We start from the raw sequence: 17,707 nt of genomic DNA, 5'->3' as shown, positions 1-17,707 counted from the left end.
ATATGTTAGTAACTGTTTCTTTCATTTGTTCTTATGCTTCATCTGTTCATTCACTTATGGGGGACAGCCAGTTGCCTCCACAGTGTACGTGCGGTTTACATTAGCTCATATGGTTGCTTTCGTTGACGGAGATGTCTTCAAGCTGAGAAAGCTATCAAATACTTCCTAACTCCAGTGACAAACTACCCGTTGGCAGCTGGGAGCCTATTTCAATGCCAGCCTTTCCCAACAAGGTGCAGTAAGGCGATAGCTCTCTGGAACTGTGTCACCACCGGTGTGTGCTTTTGGCCTCATGTCACAGAATTACACAGATCCCTGAAGCATACAGTGGCTGATTTTTATCAGCACGTTGCTGCTTTTTCTCTTAATGTTGGCAAGAAATTGTAAAAGATCATTTGAGCCAGGTTTAATTCCTCATGGCTGAAGGCAGAGACACTCCAACAAGAGAATTATTCAACTAGCAGACCTCTCTGTAGCCTTACACTATTGCACGTGTCTCCTTAAACCACCCCCAAACCTAAGTATCTTCTGAGCAATGGGTGCTTTAGTTAGCCACTTGTTGAGCCATGCTTGCGTTTTTCTTTTCTTTTTCTTTTTACCATTTACTGTGTGATAGCAGTCTCCACTTTGCCTGTGGCTCATGAATTTCTCTCGCTCATTTTCCTCCATGTAACGCACAGGCTTCCATCTGCAAAGCATTACAGTAAATGACAGGAATAGAGAAATGATTTCACACACGTTCCGCATGGGCCAGATGCAGCTCCAGAGTCACTGCCGCAACTAAGTCTCATGTGGTAGGAAGAAATAAAGAAGGAGTAAATAAGTCTTACCCTGCTGCATTTTAGTGCATATGTTTGAGGTTCACAAAGTCAGTGCCTCTGCCCTGGTGCTGTATTATCGTTTATATTTGTCATTCAGCTCATGTGTGTTGGTCCGGCATCTCCAGATTTGACTCTCATAATTTTTTATGCTTTGTTTTTACAACTTGCAGCAACCAGCTGGAGTAATCATAAATATTACCTCATCCTCACCAGGACCATGCTGCTTTTTTCACAGCTTTTATTTGAAGGAGTCCATAATGCATATTCTTAGTAATAATAACTTTATTATTATTTTATTATATGTGTGGAAATTCTTAATATTGAAAATGTTATTATGTTTTTCGTGTGTCATTTGTATGTAGCTAAAGACTTTAAAATCCTTCTTTCCTATAACTACCCTCTGTAATATCAGTTCTGGGGCTGAGGCTGTTTAGTGGATTTGTTACCAAAATCTACATTTCTACTTAAGCTAATAAAGCATTTAACTGTATAATATTTATTACTTATATAATATGATTTAAGCTTTTCTGACTTTAAGTATATTCTAGCCTCTTAGTTAAAAAGTAACAAATATCTGCTGTCAACAGATATTATCCAGTCTCATCAAACACTGCTTGAATAGTAGAATAGTCTATTTTTGGCCGTCTTCACATAGTTTCCTGGTTAAATGTCCCAAGCAGCAATGCGTTCCTGTAATCTGTTTCACATATTTGCACATATTTAGCGGACAGGCATTTGGTCAGGGGTGTAAATCAAAGTGGCGGTAACAGGATTCTGCGTGCCATCAGCACGTTGCGCTCCTAATCACCAGGGCTCAGTAAAAGATGGTGAGGCAGCCTATAACACTGCCCAGGGGAACCAATAAAACACTGGTTTGGTGCTCAGCCAGTTCTGCAGCCTGCTAGGGGTTTAATGCTTGAGGCACTTAGTCATACAGCACCATGCTTGTTTTTTTAGTTTTTTTTTTTTTTAAGGACTTAACTGAAAATTTCTTCTTGTCAGTTTTCATAAAAGATGCGCTCTTTAATTTTCTTGTAGCTCACTTCACTGTTATTCTCCTCGAATCCTCTTTTCCGTCTCATTTGGTCCTCTGAATATGTGGCTGCACAGAGTCAACCAGACTGTCCCCACCCTGTAGTGAAGCAGATGTTAACAATTACATCTGCTTCATCTTTTTGGTCTTCATTCGTCTTTTATTTATTTATTTTCTTGCCTCCATGATACGTGGTAACCTTTAAAGTCTCTATTTCATGTTTAACTTTGACCAAACACTGTATTTAACTGTAGATCTTAGCTAACACAGGATTAACTGTTTGGCATAATTATCCAAAATAGAAATATGACAATTTAAAGTAAAATTAACATGATTGTGAGGACAGTGGGTGTTCCATAGCACACAGACAGTTGTATGAGAAACACTTTTGTCTCAAAGGCACATAATACCACAGTCTCTAGTTTGGGTTCCTGGGTTTTTTGATGCTATGGCGAGGCTTCTGTCCATCGATTCGCAAATCACAAGAATTACTATTCCTTCTAGTATTGGTTAGATTTTAGTGAAACTTGCGCACACTGATGTGCTTAAGATCGAGGTGTAGGTCTTGTAATATGATGCAGATGATATATGGCAACTCATTTTACATTTTAGGCCGCATATAGCCCACTTAAATCTTGTGTGGGTCGAATCAGTGAAGGTCCCCTTCCTCTAGGTGGCCTTGTGTTTCTAAATATCACGTTACTTTGGACCTTTGACGTCTTCTTCAAGTTCAAACGTTCATAAAATGCCTTTTTTCTTAAAACACTTGTTTTAAATTCATCTGCCTGTCTTTGTATTGGCAACTTTTAGGAAGTGATCGTCTTATAAGGAAATTCTAAATATCACATCCAAACATTTTGTCACATTTGACCTCTGATCTCACTTTTACATTTACATCTGCCTTTCTTTCAAATTGATCTTTCTGTGTTAACGTCTCGGTTCCTTGTTCGTCTTCGGTGCTGGTCCTCATGTCAGTATTAGTTCTCTTCATTATTTCCCATTTTTACTTTGAATTCTGGGTTTTCTTTCATGTCTTGCATTAGTTTTGCTTTCTGTCGGTTTGATTGCTTTGATTTACTTTCACCTGTGTTGGTTATGTCCACCTGTGTCTCGACCTCCTCCTGTCTACTCCCTAATCAGCACATTTTGTGTATACGTGTGTCATTTGTCTTTTGTGTCCCCTTAGGTTGATCTTTTTGCTGCTTGACCTCCTCTTGGACTCTTTCCATCTTTTGTTTCTTTACCGCCACCCATTAAAGCCTTGTTTTATTTCTTATTCTGCCTGCTTGAGTCCTTGCGACACAAAAATGTTATCAGAAAGGCTAAACTGAGTGTAAACTGTCTTCTACCTTCCTTTCTTCTTACTGACCTCAGTTTTCATGAGTTGAATGGGTCTTAATAATACACGTACATTCCCGTAAATATCAGTGTTTAATGTTAATTACATTTTAAGGGCCAGTTCCTTTATTCCTAAAGAAAGCTAAAAGGGATTAGAGTTGGATATTTGTTGGCTTGTTTGGCTTATTATATGTTGTTTGTGCTTGCTTTGCTGTAATTATAGGTTTGTTCTGCATGTGCAACAACAGTTATTTTTCTTGTGGAAAATTACCCCCTTTGCTTTTTTCCCATTTTTCTTGCTCACTACACTCTTGTCTAGTGTAGGCTTATTGAATATATATAATATAATGATCAGGTTAATTTTGTTATACTACATAAAGCACAAAGATGATGAGATATTTACACCAAATGCTGTAAGACCCTTTAAACCCATCTCCACATTTGTCCTGGACAAACAGACCCCCACTAGGACCCGAGCATAGACAGACCACATAACCTTTGTCGTTTCTCTTCCTTTGTTTGTCTCTATAATGCACTCCTGCTTTTCTTCTTCTTCTCTTTTTCCTCTGCTGCAAAAACGTTTCTGCCCCTCTCTGAGCCTGGTTCTCACGAAGGTCTCTTCCTGTTAAAAGGGAGTTTTTCCTTCCCACCATTGCCAAGTCCTTGCTCATAGTGGACCAGCTACTGTGAATTGGTGCTTATAATATCATTGAACTGAAGTGAAACTACAAAGGCCTAACCTTCATTGTCACGTCTGCAGATCTTTGCCAACACACAAACGTGTGCCTCGGTTTGAGGTGTTCATGTTTTGTTGTTCACAGCATGCCTGTGGCTTTTTACTTTTAGGAGCTTTTTGGGACAAAAAAACCCCAAGAAAAGCATCCTTGGAGCAAACACGGGACAACAATGAGTGAGAATGAGAGCATGGTAACCACAAAATGACATTTCACTTATTCACTCATTCCACGTGTTGTCAGCCGGCACAACAAAATGCTGTCTTTTAAACAAACAAAGCTAGCTTTATGATCTCTCTTTTTTTTTTCTTTTGGCTCCAAAAACAGTGTCCATCAAATTTTAGAGAGTAACACTGATGGCACATTTTGTAACCAAACAATGCAGCTATGCACATTTGCTAAACCATTTGTCATAATTTTCAAGATTTTTCCCTGTGACAAATCTCTGGTCACACAAAGTGTGAATATTCATTTGCTTTTCTCTGGCTATTCCTTCAACGTTATTTTGTTACACAAGTGTTTCAGGAATGCCTAACATCTGTTACTTTTTGAAATTTTGAAAAGCACAAAAGCTGCATTACTTTCCTAGGACAGCGTGGGAATGATTAGTCGTTAATTTTCCATCCTCTGTCTCATTGAGAGGTTGAGGAGATTATGTCCTTCTTTAGTGTTTAGTGTATGTGCATAAATATTTGCAACTCTGTACATTTGCGTTTTGTGCACATGCACGCCATCCTCCTCTGTCCACAACTACATGTCTTCCCGTCACACATAAATGCGCTTTGACGGGAGTGTGTGTGTGGGCTGCCTAGAGACAGGCTGGGACCTCCTCTTAAGGCTTGAGCTGCCTTTCTTCCCACAGCACCCGGCAGGAGGATGTCCATGGGAAGTATAGTGCCGTGCAGAGGGGAAGAAACCTGGGAAAGAAGAGGGAGTACCTCAGAACATGCATGGTTAATTAGTGGCTGCTATGGGAACTTGAAAGGGACAGAGAAATATGGTCAACACAGCGTGCAGCAAAGAAGCAGAAGTTGTCACTATTTGTGTAAGTGCAAACACATAATGCTAACATTAGATACACCATATCAAATAAAAGTGAAGTGTCGTCTGTTTCCACCCATCCTCTCTTGCGAGGTCTAAACATTATATGTCAGTGTGTTCCTCATAAAGCTGTCTTCCTTAGAGGAACCTTTCACACATAAATTATTATTGTGTGTTGTGCCGTCCATCGTTGGTTAATCAGGCCCGGTATGGCTCAAGGAACAGTGCGTATCCTGAATTTTACTTATTGTTTAGGGTTTTAAAAAAGGGCTTGGGTGGTTACACAAAATATATTTTTACCCTTTCTCATGTTTTTGTTTTTGCTTTTTTTTGGGGGGGGGGATTAAAAAGCTGTGCTACTAAATCTTGCCTTTGGGAACACAGACAGGATGTCATAAAGAAAATTTAAAAATGGCTCCTGTTTTTCATATATTTATTATTTTGTTTTTAATACTTTTTATGATTGTGATTTGGGGCTTTTTCTCATTTCCATATGGTCTGGTTATTCCCTTTTGGTCTCGTTGGAGCTAGTTATGTCAACATAAAAAGCCCTCAACACAAAGACCTCAAGAATCCCAACACTGAACTTTTAGTGATTGCAGGAGCTGTTTGTTTCACACAGAGGAGGGCGAGACAGCAAATACACGGAGACCTACAGAGGTCAGACCATAGTTCACTTTGAGGTTTACTAGTCTGTTGACTTTGTGCACGCTAGCACTTCTCATTAAGGAGCGAGACAGAAATGGCAGACAGCACAGCTGGTTCATTCCTGCCTTAGAGCTGGACAAACCATTAGAGCGCATTTTATTGTAGAAAGGATAAAAACAATCTTGGCTTTACTAACGTACATTATCAAGCTGATTGAGAACATGCTTCCTTTAGCATCTGTGTGGTTTGTATTTTTATAGGTATTATTTACCCTTCAAGGTCTTTGGTGCCGTGTCAGCTTGTGGTATCTTGCATTTGTAGACAGTGCACTTGTTACTAGTTATCTGTTCCCTTGAGTTAAAATTGAGGGGTTTTTGCAGGGGCTGAGGGTTAAGAGCCAAGGTAGAGAGACTGAGTGGCCTGTATATAAAAAGATAGACATCCACTGTGAGTCTTGCTTTAAAGGATTGATCTCAGCATTTTGGCTTCTGTCATCTAAAATGGGACCCAGAGGTGGCCATATTTAGATATTTTAAATATGAATATTTTACTGTGAGTCTGTGTGGATTTCCTCATTTGCTCACTTTGCTCACTTTTAGACACAGTCTCAAAATACCGATTAGAGGAACTGCAGGTTTTCAGTTACGCAGCAGCTTAGTTTTTCTTTCCTGGAGGTTGCTTCTTAGGATTTAGAGGGACCTGTCCCTGGGTTAGTCTAAGACAGTAAGATTTTTGTTTATCCTAAAATGTAGTATTTCCTTCTTTATTTGTTTAGGTTGGGTTTTTTTATTAGTTTTTTTGTATATCTGTGTCTTTCTTCTTTAGAGACTAGAGGGTTTTTTTATTGCCTTACACTGCAATTCCCCTTCAGCTCTACCAAGCATATTAGCAAGTTTGAACTTGATTTGATTCCCTGGTTTGTAACTTCGTTAGGCAAGCTGTTATTGTTCTCATTAGACACTTTATTCATTACAGCTGATGGCTGTTTTCAGTTGGCAGTTAAAGAGCCAAATACTTTCCTCGGAGTTTGGTGGAGACCTAAAAGAAAGCAAAGGGGATGGTGAATATTTGATCTTTTTTGGCATTTGACATTAATCACGACTCTTATCACTAGCTGATAACATCACCCTGTGTGTGTTGTACAACAACAACAACCTTTATTTATAGAGCACATTAAAAGCCTAGGCATACCAAAGTGCTTTACAAAAAACAATAAAATAATACAGTTAAGAGCATTAATATCAAATATAATAAGAACAGCAGACAATGTTCACAGTAGAAAGCCACTAATAAAATGGACTGCAGCACATAGATTATAGCAGACCCAGTGCCGCATGATAGAGAACACCAAGAATGAAGGAATAGTAAAAAGTTAATGCAATAGGTCGCAGTTAACAGTCAGCATTTAACGGGTAGAGAAGGCAAGTTCAAAAAGATAAGTTTTAAGGCGTGCTTTAAAAGAAAAAATAGAATCAGACTCCCGAATGCCAATCGGGAGGCTGTTCCATAACTCAGGTGCAGCAAAGGCAAACGATCGATCGCCTCTAGATTTCAACCGAGATCTGGGCTGAACTAACAATAACTGCGAGGATGACCTTAAAGCCCTGGCAGGGACATAAGGGTTTAAAAGTTCCTTAAGATAGGTTGGTGCAGTATTATTGATAATTTTAAAAGTAAGCAGCAAAATTTTAAATTGAATACGGTATTTGATAGGCAGCCAATGCAGCTCAGCAAGAACCGGAGTAATATGGTCAAACTTCTTGGTTTTAGTTAGAATACGTGCCGCAGCATTCTGAACTGTCTGTAATCTATGTAGAAGGGTAACATGGAGACCAGAATAGAGTGAGTTACAGTAATCTAGTCTTGACGTTACAAAAGCATGAATGAGCTTTTCTAAGTCATTATACGGGATATAGTGTCTGGCCCTGGAGATGAGACGAAGCTGATAAAAACTAGATCTGACAACAGCAGACACCTGTTTATCAAGTTTAAAGGAGCTGTCAAACAAGACACCCAGATTCCTGACAGTATCAGAGAAAGAACTAGTAAGAAAGCCAAAGGCATCTTGAAGTTTGGCGCGAAGGGCATTACTGCCAAAAATCATGATTTCAGTCTTTTTTTCATTGAGAATAAGAGTATTTGCCAACAGCCATTTCTTGACCTCACTCATGCACTCACGAAAGTTATTTAAAGATAAAGCGAGATCATCATGTAACTCAAAATAAATCTGGATGTCATCCGCATAATAATTGTAATTAGAGAAGTGTTTGCTAAGCTAGCCACGTCAACTTAAAAGCTAGTTTGTCAGTGTTGTGTTAATAGTGTCTTATGTTACAAAAACAATCCATTAACCCAGGTTTTAAAAAATGATATAATATGCAAATGTGCACATAAACACTTCCCTTCAACTCCAACTGTCTGTCCTGCATTCCTTCTGTGCTCACTTCCTTCTACCTCTCAGACAGATTTTCAGCTTGCGCATTGGTATGCCAGGTATTGAGTAGCAACAGCATGCCTGTGGTTAAGTGCAGGAATGACTGAAGCTTAGCTATATTATGTTCACTATGACAATTGCAGGATTGGTACTATGGCAGAAACTCTTTCAGAATGCAGAGAGCAGCAAAGGTCTGATCAGGTCATCCTGGTGCTTGCACATGCATAATTTCCACTAAAAGATGGTGTTTAAGCATCTTAATTAGTTTTTTGTTTTTGCAATATTGACTTTGCTTACATCTAATTATTCCAGCTTCTGATTTAACAACTTGCTTTGTTAGATTTTTCTTTTCAAATAAATACATTGTGAGAAAACATCAATGTTTAATATCTCCACAGACTAAAAGTCCACCCCTCTGATTCATAGCGGGTCAAATCCCGTAAAGTCCACCGAGCACAGAGAGAGGGTTTGTCAGTATTATTCTTTCACCTCCTCTTCTTCTGTTTAATGCCTTTCACAGTACTGGGTAAATCTTTCAGTGTTGTACCCTACATTTTTTATTATCCCACCATCTTTCCATGCCCAGATGCAAACTGTGTGGTCTTACCTTCGCGCTGTGTTTCTAAACTACTGCGGCAGCGTTGCTACACACTCTCTCAGCCACTGAGTCTGAAGTCCTTGTTGCATTTTTTTGTTGTTGTTGCTATTCTTTGACCAGGCAGTCACATGAGTAATTTAGCTAAAAATGACCTGACTAGTTAAATAAAAGACTAAAAACAAACACGCACGCACAGATAACAGGTGTTCGCTCAGCTGCGACGCTGACACCATCAAGAGATGGATGCAAAGGACTCGACATTGAGAAAAGGTCAAGAGGTTGATTAAATGAAAAGAGAGAGCCAGGCTCACGTCCCCGTGGCTGTCGGGTTTTAGAAGAAGGGCCCAAGCCGCAACTGTTATTTTGGATTTTGTTTCTGTTCACTTCATGACAATCCGGCCACCTTCGTGTTTGCAGGGCCCATCTGAGTCTGATTCAGTGCAACTTGAGCACCACTTAGCTTTATCCTCTGGAAGAATATGCATGTGCTGTGTTAACAAATTGCTCAAAGCTGCTTTGTCATGTAGCGGATGGAAACGAGCCCGGGCCGAGCAGCCTTGTAAATATCTGGTGAGTAGTGGTTGCTGTTAAAAGACAGTGGCTTACAAACTATAGTGGAAGTGTATGTTTCAATCCAAACTTCAGAAATGCATAGCTTTCCACTGTTCCTTTTACCACAAACTGTTATGTTTATACATCTCATTAAACTTTTTTTGTGTGCGTGTTACTGGAAAACTATCCGTCAGTAATTGTTTCAGTGATTAGGTGGTCAAAAAATGTGGTTTCTCCGTTGACCAGACAGAGATGGTGGAACAAGAGAAGAAAAATGTGTTTTGATGTGTGCGGATGGGGGCAGAAATCGGAGCCGGTCTGCTCGTACCAGCAGCTCATCAAGGCTATTGAGTCAAGGCTATGGTGTCTTCTGTAACAATCTCTCGGGTTCTCTTTGGAGCGGGTATCGCTTCATTCTAACTCTCCCAGATGTTGCGTTATGAGCTCAAAGCATTCTTGGACACACACAAGTATGTGGACATGCATAACTGTTGTGATTTACTACAAAAATGTGATAGCGATCTTATCTTTTACTTCTCTCTCTCGCTGACTCTCTGCTCTCCCTCCCTCAGTCTTTCGCCGTGTCTCATAATAAATCTGTTGTTCTGTGAGTTTTTTATAGTGTTTTACGGTGCTTATTCCTGCTTCTATCATTAAAGCAGAAGATTTAGTGTGGGCGTGCTGGACCTGCTAAAGGTAAAACACAGAATTTCGTCAGAGGGTCACGGTTAGTGCAGCCAAGCTAAGTCTTGAGGCTGTTAGACCGACCCCCAACGATGTGGTTAGGGATTTTTAAACCAAACCTTGTGTGTAAATTTTTCACAAAAGATCACACTTGTCGTTTTGAAAACAATCCTTTTCTGTACTCCTGAATGTTTTTTTTTCTTTTTAGAGATTTAGGATTGTTATCCAACAGGACTGGAATTTCTGCTTTTGAGATATGAGAGAGATTGGTGGCGGGAATAGAAGCGATAAAGGTGGTGATTCAGATTGAGCAGAAAGAGCAAGTATGGACACAGTCATATGAATGTGTGGGTGTGTGTGTGTGTGCATGATACAAAGACTCGGATCCACAACAGTTGTGTGCCAGAGACGGAAAGAATGAGACTGATAAACTCGCTGATAATTCAAGAGTTGAAGACACCACAGAGTCAAAACATGTGAATGTGGATCCTTGAAAGGTGCTCCGCTCAACGCCTCAAGAATGTTTCGTCTTGTGAAGAAGGTTTGAAGAAGTTGTTTTAGGGTTTATGTTTCTCCCTTTATTTTTCTTCTTCCTTCTCTCGAGTTGACCCCTTTAACTCATCTGCACACATGTAATGTACTCGGGCTTGTAGGAAAAACAAATATTAAGCAGTCGTGTTTTGCGTACATAAATCACTGGGTTTTATGGTTTTAGCATTCCCAATAATGCAGACTTGGCCGGCCATGAGCGGGTGTCTCGCATACACTCAGACATATACACTAAGGTGAGTATGTTCTGGAGGTTTGAGTCAGCAGTTATGAGCTGTTCTTCCAGACCATTAGCCTTGAAGAAAATCAGAGATTTCCAAACTGTCGGCTGGGCTGCTGCTGTCAAGCACCAGAATGTCCTTCTGAGACTGACCACAGTCTGTTTAGCTGGACAATATTTTAACAGGGCTGTAAGTCCTTCATCAAGGCCATTATTGGTGGATTGTGTTTTTATATTAGACTTTACTGAGCGCTGCAGTGTGTGTAGCGTAAACCAGCAACAGTTCGGGGCACGTGTGGTCTTTCCACACCAGGAAAAATAGATTAGAGTGGACCTACGTCGCCAGTGTGATTCCTGTTTGAAATGTACATTTCAGCTATGGCTCTGGTATGCAGAATAATTACTGTGCACTGCGTGATGTCGATGGGTGATTGCAAGCATGCCATTCTAATTATCTGGTTTTATTTTCAAAACCAGAAGATATTTTCATTTCTTTTCATTTTTGAGTCAGAAAATAGCAAAAACGAAGTGGATTTACAAAGACACCGATACAGATTATATGCAGCTTGCCTTGTGTTACCTGCTGAGATATACCGTAGTTTTGTAAATATCATTTGTTTTAGTTGTATTCTATTCATTTTGGCTAATTATTATTAATCTCTGTGTGTTTTTTCTATCACACAACATGAATCGCGACAGGTTTAGAGGAAGGCTGCCTCTCCCCGAGCCTGGCTCTACGGGACGTTTCTTCCTGCGTTGTGCTTGCTCACAGGGGATCGTCTGATTGTTGGGGTTTTCTCTGTTTTCTTTGTAGTATTGTAGGATCTTTATCTTACCTTAAAAAGGCACCTTGTGCTTTGAGACTGATAAATAACACTGAATTTGATAATTCAGTGAGTGTAATTATTTCTTCAGATAATTTTTAGCTTTGAAACTAAAGCAAGTCTCCACATTTCCTTGTTTCAGTGTATTTGTTGATCGAATAATGTCTTTCAGATATTACTATTGTCCAATAATCTATCAACTTCAAGTCAAGAGTGCAAAACAGTTCCACACTTCCTCTTTAACATGTGTACTGTATTTTGTGTTTAGCGTTTAAATTACAACCATGACAAGAGCAGGAGTTTTCTCAGGTAACCTAACAGCAGAGAGGGTCATAGCGGTCGTGACCCTCACCCTTTTGCTGTCTGTCTTATGTGCCACGTCCTCTCCTCTCTGCTCTGCTCTGAGGCAGTCACAACTACCAACTGGTTCCCAGGCCCTGAGCGACAGGTCACGCTATGGTCGTCTAGCCTGGGCCCTTGATGCTGAACCCCGAGGTTAACGCGGAACACATCCTTTCAGGGGCGCTGCGATCATCATCTCACCTACTGCACCTACCAGCTTTTTAGAGATGTAGAGACACAACACACAAACATGTCTCGGTAATGAAAGTAGCTATTTATTTCCTCTAGCACGCTAGTCTTAATTCCTAAAGTGTGTTTCATGCAAATGAGCATTTTAAGTATTTGTGTTTCCCATTAGTGCATCCTTATTTCTCCCTCATGCCCACCCACATCCTACAACAAGCCCATTCCCACTGAGCACTGACAATCAAGAGGCTGAGCCCTCCCACCAGTTTATGACCAGTGACCTGACTGTTTTATAACTGAGCAAGTCTGGACCAGTTTTCCACACATTTGTGTGTTTTTGTGCTGACATGAGCATCTGTCATTTTTCAGATAGTATTTTTTTTAAATTTATCTTAGAAAAGCATCTGTATGCGTTTCATCATTTTAGTGTACATATCTGTTCAGCCCGATTAAGCCCCCTCGTCCTTAATCGGCCCTTCGTCCCCTCCAGTGAAAATAAAGATTGGGCTTTTCATTCTTCATGTCAACATTATGTAAAGCAGATGTAATGCCGATCATGTGGTCATGCAGCATTCTGTTAAGTTGCCTCGAGATGTGTTGAAGCTGCGTTGCAATGGGCTATTTTTCTGCACGTGTTTGGTGTTTTGCAGAGATGCGTTATGTGGCGGCAGCAATATTAGTAGCAGTGTTGCAGGTCTTGCTGTTTCTGCCTGCGGAAATGGATTAAGTGAGCGATTGGCCGCACCGATTTGGGTAGCCTGTGTCGGTATGAAGATAATTTGGAATGCTAATGAAGCGTTATTCTGTTTCTTGAGGACACGAAGAAAAATACTGTGGAAGCTTCTGCATTTTTTTCCATTTGGCAACTTTGCGTGTGGTTATATGTGGAATTGGATGGTGGGTGTCATAAGGGTCACTGCAGACCTGTTGACATCGGATTCAGTGAGTTTAATTAAATCGTGGTCCGTGTGTGTGTGTGTGTGTGTGTGTGTGTGTGTGTGTGTGTGTGTGTGTGTGTGTGTGTGTGTGTGTGTGTGTTGGTCCAGAGGATGGGGGCCCGATGGAGAAAGCAGAGAGCAGGCGCTTGGCAGCCCATCTGAGGGGTTCGTCACTGGGGCTCACACACGGCCACAGCTGGCCTCTCCACTGACAATCCTGGCTTTTCTCCCCCTCTCAGGAACGCACTGCGTCAACTCTAATTCCTTTCTAATGAACTGGCTACTGAAGGCAGCTAGGCAGGCAGACCCGGCACACTTATTAAAAGCACATAGTGGAAACTAAACACATACTCAGTGGAAAAATATGTCACACTTTTGTACATTTCAGTTTTCAGCAGGATGTCTGTGGAGCTTGGCTCAAGCACCCGTTGAGAAACTTCAAACTCATAATGTCTTTGAACCTGCAGTCAGCTCAAGCAGAGCTGTATCTTTAGATTTTAAACCATATGAGAACCTACAGTTTGTCTCATTGTGAAGTTTTTTATCGCCTACAATTGAGCCACAAAGACTCCTTTGTCTGATATGATCTGATGATCCGTGCGGTTTACACTTATTCACTGGTTCAGTTCAATTTTCTAGTCCAAATAAAGATAGTATCTCCATATACCATACCTTATGCATGGAACAATGATGTACATGTCTTTGGGAGGTCTGAAAATACTTCTGGAAATCACAAACAAACCAGATTAACCAGAATAATCAAGCCACAAATAGATTTTAGAGTAAATAGCATTGATTTTTAAATTACAACTGTACTTTTCAACATGCATAAAGAGTCAAAGATGTTAATGGCTGCAGACATGACTGTAGAATGCACTATCCAATCAAAGTGTGCTGGAAGATGCCACTCTGACACAAATCACCTACCTAAGCCTATTTTTCTAATGCTGCAACGTTAATTTGTATCGTCCCTGTTGTATAAATAAATAAAATGCAAATATAAAACATTGTTACAGCCTGTCGTGGTAGCTTCCTTGCAGTTGCCTCTTTCAGTTGACAGAGTGCATCACTGGATCATGAAAAAGAGATGAATCTTCAAAGATGAGTCCACTCCTTGATGGATCAGATCAGTTTTGATGGCCTGATGGGAGACTTACACAGAGATAGTAACGTGGTTTTAATGCTGTGGTCTATCGGTGCAGTGCTGTATTTAGTATAAGAAGGTCGGAGCTGAAACTTTGGTTTCCTCTTGTGGGAATGAGATAAATTTGGACAGTTTTACGTGAGGACAGTTGAATGTATTTCAGTTAAAGGCTAGTACAACTATGATACAGAGTGAGTCGAGCGGCCTCACTGTGACCCTTTGCTTTTACTTCTGTGGTGCAGCCTGTGGATCCTCTGTTGCTGCTAATGGAAACTGCTAAGCACATTGAGACAACACAAAGCGCATAGGTTTGATTGCTGTGTCAGTTTACAAAGGTGACAGAGTTCATCAGCTTTGATGTATTGTTTATTTGCCTGCGTCTGGCACCCTTGATGGATCGTGATGCTATAGTTTGAAAGCATTTGTCTGTTCCAAAGCTTTTGTTGACTTTTTAGGTGATCTTTTCCATGATTATCCATTTTCACTTGGATTATCTCCTATGAAAAGTATTCCCTTTTCTTTAATTTCACATACTTCGTTAGCAGTACATTATAAACCAACCTCGAATTTTCCATCCTGGAGACAAGCTTACAGCTTCTGTGAATCCCATTTAATATCAGTGGATTATTCCACTCCAGTCCCTTCATTATCGAGGTAATGTTAGCACCCGCAGCGCAAGTGTGCATAAAACCATTAGCTGTGTCCAACTCATTTACACAAAAGTAATAACACTAGAACAGGAAGGTTGTGCCCTTTCACAGAAAGCAATAAAGAGAGGAAGAGGGCAAGGTTATCAGGAGAACAAGTAGATATTCTGCCGGTCATATGAACTGTCTTCATCAGATAGTGAAAATAACTGAAAAGCATGTGCTTATATGGTCACACTTTTAGATGGGAGATACAGCTCTTAGTTACAGCCAGATGGTTATCACACCAGACATTTTTACAAATCAATTTTATACTACAGTACATATGCCACATTATTAATCTACTGTATGTCTGTACATGTGAGAACAGATAGAATAAAGTCAAAAGTACAATTAAAACCTAGTTGAAGGTTTTACGGTCATTACAGCTGTAACTTTACAGCCATACAAGCGATGGTATCTATTTTGCTCTATGTGAAACTCAGAACAATATCAGATGTCATGAACCTTTTTCCAGATATTCGTAGTGACCAGGGGACAACTAATGTAGAATCGCTGATCCATCGAGGACAAGACAAGATGATAGTTTATTAAATTTAAATGAAATTTGTAGATTGTTTCGGTGGAGTTTAATAAACTGCTTGCTATCTAAAATATAACGGGACACCGGAGTATATTCTCGAGCATCTTTAATCTCTTTTCAACTTTAATCTCAGCCAAACAGATTTACTCAGGAACAAATAAAATACTAAAAAAGCCAAACAATAACATTTTTAAGTTATCTAAGTGACTCATATATCATGTTTAACCTGAGTAGCGAAAGACGGCGGTGGGTTTGAAGACGATTTGCGGGGAGTCCGGTGTTCTCACGGGCTCTAGTGAGCCTTGCCCCCGGCTCGCTATCGAGCTAGTGGGTAAAGAAAACGTCGGAGCGCTTTTGAAAATATTTGGTGTCTTGATAAACTGAGCAGATATTTGAGGTTTACACAGCTACATTCTTGCCTAAACGTTTATTTTGTGACCCAGAAAGAATAATGAGAGTAATATTAAAACTAACTAGCTGCCGCCATTGTTGTAAACTGCGCTATGAATTCTGGGAGACAGCTTCTTCTTCTTCGGGGTTTAACGGCAGCTGGCATCCTTGTACATGCAGTGCTGCCATCTTCTGTTTCAGTCCGTTATTACACTCTTAAATCCTACTACTTATTCCTGCGTCTTTTGGGATCTTACAAAGCTTCAAACGACGCGTCGACTATTAAATTAGTCGTCGACGATTTTCATAGTCGACGTAATCGTGACTAGTCGACTAATCGTGGCAGCCCTAAATGCTACCCAGAAAGAGGAGGCCTTTGAGGAATATGAAGCCAGCTCAGTTTTTGACATTCAAAGCTCTGAATGTGACTGCCTTTTGTTCTGGGGAGGCCAGTCCATGACTGATAGGGTTCCATTGTGTGTTTTTCTATCCAGGCATGCTTTCACTGCATGAGCGGTGTGTTTGGGATCATTGTCATGCTGAAAAATGAAGCTGTTGTCTATCAGATGGTTTCCAGATGGTACTGAGTGATGGATTAAAAATCTGATGGTACATTTCTGCGTTCATATTTCCATCAATATTGACAAGATTCCCAAACCTACTGGCTAAAATATAGCCCCAAACCATGTCAGAGTCTCCACCGTGTTTTACAGATGGCTGTAGACACTCACTGTTGTATTCAAAATTTGAATACATCGCTTTATAAGATATGTTGACACTGATTTTCAGTCGTTCTTGTATAATTTGGCATGACTCAGTCCTTTCTCCCCATTTCCCTTCCTTAAGAATGGCTTCTTGACAGCCACACTTCAGTGAAAAGTAGTTGGATCAACAGATCCATCTCTCAGATTTGCTGGGGAGACCACGTTCATGCTTCAAAATCAGTGATTCAAAACTGCTAAAATGTGCTCTGACCTATCCCAAGAGTCTTTGTGGCCAAATAGTCCGATAGATAGCTGACCAGCAGGATTGCAGTGAATCAGTCAGATACAGATGGACAAGCTGAAGCTTTCAGTCTGTAGAGGCAGGTGGGCTGATAAAGTGGGCTGATTGAGGGTGAAGGGTCTGTTGATCTGTGAACTCAGAGATAGCGCTGCACCCATCACTCCCACTGACGGGGATGACATAACCAGGACACTGATAAAGAAGATGGGAGTAGGGCGGATGGTGTGAATAAAAGGCAGGTTATATTGTATACAAACATTACAGTGGACACTCTCCACTGCTGTGACTCAAGATAAAGTCAAAATGGCTTTTTTCTGGTGGAACTTGGTGAACTCTGAGTGTTCTCGTCATGAAAAGTAGTATTTTATAGGTCTAGCACATGGTTACAAGCATACAGCATCCTCTACAATTAGCCTCTCACTTCAAGTGAAGAAGAATACTTAAACAAGGACAAAAGGAGAACCCTTTTATAGAAGGATTAACAGCAGCGAGAGGGCGAATTTCAATAAAATAGTTAATAGTTCGAGTGTTTGTCCATCCAGTCTGAATAAGACTACAACAACTGAGCTGGTTTCATATTCCTCAAAGGCATCCTCTTTCTGGCTAGCTCTTACCTGTCATCTGGAGCTTATTGAGCTGTCTACTGTGTGTGTGTTTTTGTGCACGTGTGTGTTTATAGCAGTAAGGTTAGCCAAGCTTTAAGGCCGTGATCTCACACGACAGAGAAAGGTCCCTTTGAGTGATACAGATCTGGTCGTAGCTCAACCCATAACATTATACCTCCACAGGCTGCTTCCATTAGCTCCACCTATACTCTTTATACTGTAACAGTACTGTGTGTGTCTGATAGCATCAGTGTGACTGGATGTGCCTGCACACTCACAAGCATTGTGTGGGTGTGCATTTTCATATTTCCGAAGAACATACGGTACAAGAACATGCACCTCAGTGTACTACTGAAAGGACTGTGTGTGTGTGTGTGTGTGTGTGTGTTTT

At 40.5% G+C, this 17,707-nt stretch overlaps 1 protein-coding gene across 1 annotated transcript in view; it reads left to right on the top strand.

Moving 5' to 3' along the window:
* coro7 (coronin 7) overlaps positions 1 to 17,707 on the top strand; it is a 107,866-nt gene that overhangs the window by 79,505 nt on the left and 10,654 nt on the right. The gene's annotated exons all lie outside the window — the stretch shown is intronic.

Source organism: Copadichromis virginalis, linkage group LG4 (genome assembly GCF_057382275.1).
Source record: "Copadichromis virginalis isolate Kocher_CV1m ecotype Utaka linkage group LG4, C_Virginalis_male_GT1.1, whole genome shotgun sequence".
In the NCBI taxonomy this organism is placed as follows: Eukaryota; Metazoa; Chordata; class Actinopteri; order Cichliformes; family Cichlidae; genus Copadichromis; species Copadichromis virginalis.
The sequence above is the reverse complement of the archived record's forward strand: the minus strand, read 5'-3'. Positions and strand labels throughout refer to the sequence as shown.